This window comes from Salmo salar, chromosome ssa09, assembly GCF_905237065.1.
Source record: "Salmo salar chromosome ssa09, Ssal_v3.1, whole genome shotgun sequence".
NCBI classification, from domain to species: Eukaryota; Metazoa; Chordata; class Actinopteri; order Salmoniformes; family Salmonidae; genus Salmo; species Salmo salar.
In genome coordinates, this window is record NC_059450.1 from 104,363,484 (window position 1) to 104,373,635 (window position 10,152).

Here is a 10,152-nt window from a genome sequence, read left to right on the forward strand (position 1 = left end):
GGGAGAGAAGTAGAGAGGGGGGGGGGGGGAAGTAGAGAGGGGGGGGGGAGAAGTAGAGAGAGGAGGGAGAAGTAGAGAGAGAGGGGGGGGAGTAGTAGAGGGGAGGGAGGGGAGGGGAAGTAGAGGGATGAGGGAAGTGAAGAAGAAAGTGAAGAAGTGTGTGAGTTGACTCTCTGTAGATCTGTATATGATCTCCTCCTGCCACTCTGTAGATCTGTATATGGATCTCCTCCTGACTCTCTGTAGATCAGTAAATAGATCTCATGACTCTCTGTAGATGTGTATATAGATCTCCTCCTGACTCTCTGTAGATCTGTATATAGATCTCCTCCTGACTCTCTGTAGATCTGTATATAGATCTCCTCCTGACTATCTGTAGATCTGTATATAGATCTCCTCCTAACAATCTCAAGATCTGTAAATAGATCTCATGACTCTCTGTAGATCTGTAAATAGATCTCATGACTCGCTGTAGATGTGTATATAGATCTCCTCCTGACTCTCTGTAGATCTGTAAATAGATCTCCTCCTGACTCTCTGTAGATCTGTATATAGATCTCCTCCTGACTCTCTGTAGATCTGTATATAGATCTCCTCCTATCTCTCTCTAGATCTGTAAATAGATCTCCTGACTCTCTGTAGATCTGTATATAGATCTCCTCCTGACTCTGTAGATCTGTATATAGATCTCCTCCTGACTCTCTGTAGATCTGTAAATAGACCTCATGACTCGCTGTGGATGTGTATATAGATCTCCTCCTGACTCTCTGTTGATCTGTATATAGATCTCCTCCTGTCTCTCTGTTGATCTGTATATAGATCTCTTCCTGACTCTCTGTAGATCTGTATATAGATCTCCTCCTGACTCTCTGTAGATCTGTATATAGATCTCCTGATTCTCTGTAGATCTGTATATAGATCTCCTCTTGACTCTCTGTAGATCTGTATATAGATCTCCTGTTGACTCTCTGTAGATCTGTATATAGATCTCCTCTTGACTTTCTGTAGATCTTTATATAGATCTCCTCCTGACTCTCTGTTGATCTGTATATAGATCTCCTCCTGACTCTCTGTTGATCTGTATATAGATCTCCTCCTGACTCTCTGTAGATCTGTATATAGATCTCCTCCTGACTCTCTGTAGATCTGTATATAGATCTCCTCCTGACTCTCTGTAGATCTGTAAATAGATCTCATGACTCTCTGTAGATGTGTATATAGATCTCCTCCTGACTCTCTGTTGATCTGTATATAGATCTCTTCCTGACTCTCTGTAGATCTGTATATAGATCTCTTCCTGACTCTCTGTAGATCTGTATATAGATCTCCTCCTGACTCTCTGTAGATCTGTATATAGATCTCCTCCTGACTCTCTGTATATAGATCTCCTCCTGTCTCTCTGTCGATCTGTATATAGATCTCCTCCTGACTCTCTGTACATCTGTATATAGATCTCCTCCTGTCTCTCTGTTCATCTGTATATAGATCTCCTCCTGACTCTCTGTTCATCTGTATAAAGATATCCTCCTGTGTCTCTGTAGATCTGTATATAGATATCCTCCTGACTCTCTGTAGATCTGTATATTGATCTCCTCCTGACTCTCTGTAGATCTGTATATAGATCTATTCCTCATTCTCTGTAGATCTGTATATAGATCTCCTCCTGACTCTCTGTAGATCTGTATTTAGATCTCCTCTAGACTCTCTGTAGGTCTGTATATAGATCTCCTCTTGACTCTGTAGATCTGTATATAGATCTCCTCCTGACTCTCTGTAGATCTGTATATAGATCTCCTCCGGACTCTCTGTAGATCTGTATATAGATCTCCTCTTGACTCTCTGTAGATCTGTATATAGATCTCCTCCTGACTCTCTGTAGATCTGTAAATAGATCTCCTCCTGACTCTCTGTAGATCTGTATATAGATCTCCTCCTGACTCTCTGTACATCTGTATATAGATCTCCTATTGACTCTCTGTTGATCTATATATAGATCTCCTCCTGACTCTCTGAAGATCTGTATATAGATCTCCACCTGACTCTGTAGATCTGTAAATAGATCTCATGACTCTCTGTAGATGTGTATATAGATCTCCTCCAGACTCTCTGTAGATCTGTATATAGATCTCCTCTTGACTCTCTGTAGATCTGTATATAGATCTCCTCCTGACTCTCTGTAGATCTGTAAATAGATCTCATGACTCTCTGTAGATGTGTATATAGATCTCCTCCTGACTCTCTGTAGATCTGTATATAGATATCCTCCTGACTCTCTGTAGATGTGTATATAGATCTCCTCCTGACTCTCTGTAGATCTGTATATAGATATCCTCCTGACTCTCTGTAGATCTGTATATATATCTCCTCCTGACTCTCTGTAGATCTGTATATAGATCTCCTCCTGACTCTCTGTAGATCAGTATATAGATCTCCTCCTGACTATCTGTAGATCTGTATATAGATCTCCTGATTCTCTGTAGATCTGTATATAGATCTCCTCTTGACTCTCTGTAGATCTGTATATAGATCTCCTCTTGACTCTCTGTAGATCTGTATATAGATCTCCTCTTGACTCTCTGTAGATCTGTATATAGATCTCCTCCTGACTCTCTGTTGATCTGTATATAGATCTCCTCCTGTCTCTCTGTTGATCTGTATATAGATCTCCTCCTGACTCTCTGTAGATCTGTATATAGATCTCCTCCTGACTCTCTATTGATCTGTATATAGATCTCCTCCTGACTCTCTGTTGATCTGTATATTGATCTCCTCCTGACTCTCTGTAGATCTGTATATAGATCTCCTCCTGACTCTGTAGATCTGTATATAGATCTCCTCCTGACTCTCTGTAGATCTGTATATAGATCTCCTCCTGACTCTCTGTAGATCTGTATATAGATCTCCTCCTGACACTCTGTAGATCTGTATATAGATCTCCTCCTGACTCTCTGTAGATCTGTAAATAGATCTCATGACTCTCTGTAGATGTGTATATAGATCTCCTCCTGACTCTCTGTAGATCTGTATATAGATCTCCTCCTGACTCTCTGTAGATCTGTATATAGATCTCCTCCTGACTCTCTGTAGATCTGTATATAGATCTCCTCCTAACTCTCGATCTGTATAGATCTCATGACTCTCTGTAGATCTGTAAATAGATCTCATGACTCTCTGTAGATGTGTATATAGATCTCCTCCTGACTCTCTGTAGATCTGTATATAGATCTCCTCCTGACTCTCTGTAGATCTGTATATAGATCTCCTCCTGACTCTCTGTAGATCTGTATATAGATCTCCTCCTATCTCTCTGTAGATCTGTAAATAGATCTCCTCCTGACTCTCTGTAGATCTGTATATAGATCTCCTCCTGACTCTGTAGATCTGTATATAGATCTCCTCCTGACTCTCTGTAGATCTGTAAATAGACCTCATGACTCTCTGTGGATCTGTATATAGATCTCCTCCTGACTCTCTGTTGATCTGTATATAGATCTCCTCCTGTCTCTCTGTAGATCTGTATATAGATCTCCTCCTGACTCTCTGTAGATCTGTATATAGATCTCCTCCTGACTCTCTGTAGATCTGTATATAGATCTCTCCTGACTCTCTGTAGATCTGTATATAGATCTCCTCCTGACTCTCTGTAGATCTGTATATAGATCTCCTCTTTACTCTCTGTAGATCTGTATATAGATCTCCTCTTGACTCTCTGTAGATCTTTATATAGATCTCCTCCTGACTCTCTGTTGATCTGTATATAGATCTCCTCCTGACTCTCTGTAGATCTGTATATAGATCTCCTCCTGACTCTCTGTAGATCTGTATATAGATCTCCTCCTGACTCTCTGTAGATCTGTATATAGATCTCCTCCTGACTCTCTGTAGATCTGTAAATAGATCTCCTGACTCTCTGTAGATCTGTATATAGATCTCCTCCTGACTCTCTGTAGATCTGTATATAGATCTCTTCCTGACTCTCTGTAGATCTGTATATAGATCTCTTCCTGACTCTCTGTAGATCTGTATATAGATCTCCTCCTGACTCTCTGTAGATCTGTATATAGATCTCCTCCTGACTCTCTGTATATAGATCTCCTCCTGTCTCTCTGTCGATCTGTATATAGATCTCCTCCTGACTCTCTGTACATCTGTATATAGATCTCCTCCTGTCTCTCTGTTCATCTGTATATAGATCTCCTCCTGACTCTCTGTTCATCTGTATATAGATATTCTCCTGTGTCTCTGTAGATCTGTATATAGATATCCTCCTGACTCTCTGTAGATCTGTATATAGATCTCCTCCTGACTCTCTGTAGATCTGTATATAGATCTATTCCTCATTCTCTGTAGATCTGTATATAGATCTCCTCCTGACTCTCTGTAGATCTGTATTTAGATCTCCTCTAGACTCTCTGTAGGTCTGTATATAGATCTCCTCTTGACTCTGTAGATCTGTATATAGATCTCCTCCTGACTCTCTGTAGATCTGTATATAGATCTCCTCCTGACTCTCTGTAGATCTGTATATAGATCTCCTCTTGACTCTCTGTAGATCTGTATATAGATCTCCTCCTGACTCTCTGTAGATCTGTAAATAGATCTCCTCCTGACTCTCTGTAGATCTGTATATAGATCTCCTCCTGACTCTCTGTACATCTGTATATAGATCTCCTATTGACTCTCTGTTGATCTATATATAGATCTCCTCCTGACTCTCTGAAGATCTGTATATAGATCTCCACCTGACTCTGTAGATCTGTAAATAGATCTCATCCGACTCTCTGTAGATCTGTATATAGATCTCCTCCTGACTCTCTGTAGATCTGTATATAGATCTCCTCTTGACTCTCTGTAGATCTGTATATAGATCTCCTCCTGACTCTCTGTAGATCTGTAAATAGATCTCATGACTCTCTGTAGATCTGTATATAGATCTCCTCCTGACTCTCTGTAGATCTGTATATAGATCTCCTCCTGACTCTCTGTAGATCTGTATATAGATCTCCTCCTGACTCTCTGTAGATCTGTATATAGATCTCCTCCTGACTCTCTGTAGATCTGTATATATATCTCCTCCTGACTCTCTGTAGATCTGTATATAGATCTCCTCCTGACTCTCTGTAGATCTGTATATAGATCTCCTCCTGACTCTCTGTAGATCTGTATATAGATCTCCTCCTGACTCTCTGTAGATCTGTATATAGATCTCCTCTTGACTCTCTGTAGATCTGTATATAGATCTCCTCCTGACTCTCTGTAGATCTGTATATAGATCTCCTCCTGACTCTCTGTAGATCTTTATATAGATCTCCTCCTGACTCTCTGTTGATCTGTATATAGATCTCCTCCTGACTCTCTGTAGATCTGTATATAGATCTCCTCCTGACTCTCTGTAGATCTGTATATAGATCTCCTCCTGACTCTCTGTAGATCTGTATATAGATCTCCTCCTGACTCTCTGTAGATCTGTATATAGATCTCCTCCTGACTCTCTGTAGATCTGTATATAGATCTCCTCCTGACTCTCTGTAGATCTGTAAATAGATCTCATGACTCGCTGTAGATGTGTATATAGATCTCCTCCTGACTCTCTGTAGATCTGTATATAGATCTCCTCCTGACTCTCTGTATATAGATCTCCTCTTGACTCTCTGTAGATCTGTATATAGATCTCCTCCTGTCTCTCTGTTCATCTGTATATAGATCTCCTCCTGACTCTCTGTACATCTGTATATAGATCTCCACCTGTGTCTCTGTAGATCTGTATATAGATATCCTCCTGACTCTCTGTAGATCTGTATATAGATCTCCTCCTGACTCTGTCGATCTGTAAATCGATCTCATGACTCTCTGTAGATCTGTATATAGATCTCCTCCTGACTCTCTGTAGATCTGTATATAGATCTCCTCCTGACTCTCTGTAGATCTGTATTTAGATCTCCTCTAGACTCTCTGTATATCTGTATATAGATCTCCTCCTGACTCTGTAGATCTGTATATAGATCTCCTCCTGACTCTCTGTAGATCTGTATATAGATCTCCTCCTGACTCTCTGTAGATCTGTATATAGATCTCCTCCTGACTCTCTGTAGATCTGTATATAGATCTCCTCCTGACTCTCTGTAGATCTGTATATAGATCTCCTCCTGACTCTCTGTAGATCTGTATATAGATCTCCTCCTGACTCTGTAGATCTGTAAATAGATCTCATGACTCGCTGTAGATGTGTATATTGATCTCCTCCTGACTCTCTGTAGATCTGTATATAGATCTCCTTCTGTCTCTCTGTTGATCTTTATATAGATCTCCTCGACTCTCTGTTGATCTGTATATAGATCTCCTCCTGACTCTCTGTAGATCTGTATATAGATCTCCTCCTGACTCTCTGTAGATCTGTATATAGATCTCCTACTGACTCTCTGTAGATCTGTATATAGATCTCCTCCTGACTCTCTGTATATAGATCTCCTCCTGACTCTCTGTAGATCTGTATATAGATCTCCTCCTGTCTCTCTGTTCATCTGTCTATAGATCTCCTCCTGACTCTCTGTACATCTGTATATAGATCTCCTCCTCTGTCTCTGTAGATCTGTATATAGATATCCTCCTGACTCTCTGTAGATCTGTATATAGATCTCCTCCTGACTCTGTCGATCTGTAAATCGATCTCATGACTCTCTGTAGATCTGTATATAGATCTCCTCCTGACTCTCTGTAGATCTGTATATAGATCTATTCCTCACTCTCTGTAGATCTGTATATAGATCTCCTCCTGACTCTCTGTAGATCTGTATATAGATCTCCTCCTGACTCTCTGTAGATCTGTATATAGATCTCCTCCTGACTCTCTGTAGATCTGTATATAGATCTCCTCCTGACTCTCTGTAGATCTGTAAATAGATCTCCTCGACTCTCTGTAGATGTGTATATAGATCTCCTCCTGACTCTCTGTTGATCTGTATATATATCTCCTTCTGTCTCTCTGTTGATCTGTATATAGATCTCCTCCTGACTCTCTGTAGATCTGTATATAGATCTCCTCCTGACTCTCTGTAGATCTGTATATAGATCTCCTCCTGACTCTCTGTATATAGATCTCCTCCTGACTCTCTGTAGATCTGTATATAGATCTCCTCCTGTCTCTCTGTTCATCTGTATATAGATCTCCTCCTGACTCTCTGTACATCTGTATATAGATCTCCTCCTGTGTCTCTGTAGATCTGTATATAGATCTCCTCCTGACTCTCTGTAGATCTGTATATAGATCTCCTCCTGACTCTGTCGATCTGTAAATCGATCTCCTGACTCTCTGTAGATCTGTATATAGATCTATTCCTCACTCTCTGTAGATCTGTATATAGATCTCCTCCTGACTCTCTGAGATCTGTATTTAGATCTCCTCCAGACTCTCTGTATATCTGTATATAGATCTCCTCTTGACTCTCTGTAGATCTGTATATAGATCTCCTCCTGACTCTCTGTAGATCTGTATATAGATCTCCTCCTGACTCTCTGTAGATCTGTATATAGATCTCCTCCTGACTCTCTGTAGATCTGTATATAGATCTCCTCCTGACTCTCTGTAGATCTGTATATAGATCTCCTCTTGACTCTCTGTAGATCTGTATATAGATCTCCTCCTGACTCTCTGTTGATCTGTATATAGATCTCCTCCTGACTCTCTGTAGATCTGTATATAGATCTCCTCCTGACTCTCTGTAGATCTGTAAATAGATCTCCTGACTCTCTGTAGATGTGTATATAGATCTCCTCCTGACTCTCTGTAGATCTGTATATAGATCTCCTTCTGTCTCTCTGTTGATCTTTATATAGATCTCCTGACTCTCTGTAGATCTGTATATAGATCTCCTCCTGACTCTCTGTAGATCTGTATATAGATCTCCTACTGACTCTCTGTAGATCTGTATATAGATCTCCTCCTGACTCTCTGTATATAGATCTCCTCCTGACTCTCTGTAGATCTGTATATAGATCTCCTCCTGACTCTCTGTATATAGATCTCCTCCTGACTCTCTGTAGATCTGTATATAGATCTCCTCCTGTCTCTCTGTTCATCTGTCTATAGATCTCCTCCTGACTCTCTGTACATCTGTATATACATCTCCTCCTCTGTATCTGTAGATCTGTATATAGATATCCTCCTGACTCTCTGTAGATCTGTATATAGATCTCCTCCTGACTCTCTGTAGATCTGTATATAGATATATTCCTCACTCTCTGTAGATCTGTATATAGATCTCCTCCTGACTCTCTGTAGATCTGTATATAGATCTCCTCCTGTCTCTCTGTTCATCTGTATATAGATCTCCTCCTGACTCTCTGTACATCTGTATATAGATCTCCTCCTGTGTCTCTGTAGATCTGTATATAGATATCCTCCTGACTCTCTGTAGATCTGTATATAGATCTCCTCCTGACTCTGTCGATCTGTAAATCAATCTCATGACTCTCTGAAAATCTGTATATAGATCTCCTCCTGACTCTCTGTAGATCTGTATATAGATCTCCTTTTGACTCTCTGTACATCTGTATATAGATCTCCTCCTGACTCTCTGTAGATCTGTATATAGATATATTCCTCACTCTCTGTAGATCTGTATATAGATCTCCTCCTGACTCTCTAGATCTGTATTTAGATCTCCTCTAGACTCTCTGTATATAGATCTCCTCTTGACTCTCTGTAGATCTGTATATAGATCTCCTTCTGTCTCTCTGTTGATATTTATATAGATCTCCTGACTCTCTGTAGATCTGTATATAGATCTCCTCCTGACTCTCTGTAGATCTGTATATAGATCTCCTCCTGACTCTCTGTAGATCTGTATATAGATCTCCTCCTGACTCTCTGTATATAGATCTCCTCTTGACTCTCTGTAGATCTGTATATAGATCTCCTCCTGTCTCTCTGTTCATCTGTATATAGATCTCCTCCTGACTCTCTGTACATCTGTATATAGATCTCCACCTGTGTCTCTGTAGATCTGTATATAGATATCCTCCTGACTCTCTGTAGATCTGTATATAGATCTCCTCCTGACTCTGTCGATCTGTAAATCGATCTCATGACTCTCTGTAGATCTGTATATAGATCTCCTCCTGACTCTCTGTAGATCTGTATATAGATCTATTCCTCACTCTCTGTAGATCTGTATATAGATCTCCTCCTGACTCTCTGTAGATCTGTATTTAGATCTCCTCTAGACTCTCTGTAGATCTGTATATAGATCTCCTCTTGACTCTGTAGATCTGTATATAGATCTCCTCTTGACTCTGTAGATCTGTATATAGATCTCCTCCTGACTCTCTGTAGATCTGTATATAGATCTCCTCCTGACTCTCTGTAGATCTGTATATAGATCTCCTCCTGACTCTCTGTAGATCTGTATATAGATATATTCCTCACTCTCTGTAGATCTGTATATAGATCTCCTCCTGACTCTCTAGATCTGTATTTAGATCTCCTCTAGACTCTCTGTATATAGATCTCCTCTTGACTCTCTGTAGATCTGTATATAGATCTCCTCCTGACTCTCTGTAGATCTGTAAATAGATCTCATGACTCTCTGTAGATGTGTATATAGATCTCCTCCTGACTCTCTGTAGATCTGTATATAGATATCCTCCTGACTCTCTGTAGATGTGTATATAGATCTCCTCCTGACTCTCTGTAGATCTGTATATAGATATCCTCCTGACTCTCTGTAGATCTGTATATATATCTCCTCCTGACTCTCTGTAGATCTGTATATAGATCTCCTGCTGTCTCTCTGTTCATCTGTATATAGATCTCCTCCTGACTCTCTGTACATCTGTATATAGATCTCCTCCTGTGTCTCTGTAGATCTGTATATAGATATCCTCCTGACTCTCTGTAGATCTGTATATAGATCTCCTCCTGACTCTCTAGATCTGTATTTAGATCTCCTCTAGACTCTCTGTATATAGATCTCCTCTTGACTCTCTGTAGATCTGTATATAGATCTCCTCCTGACTCTCTGTAGATCTGTAAATAGATCTCCTCCGACTCTCTGTAGATGTGTATATAGATCTCCTCCTGACTCTCTGTAGATCTGTATATAGATATCCTCCTGACTCTCTGTAGATCTGTATATAGATCTCCTCCTGACTCTC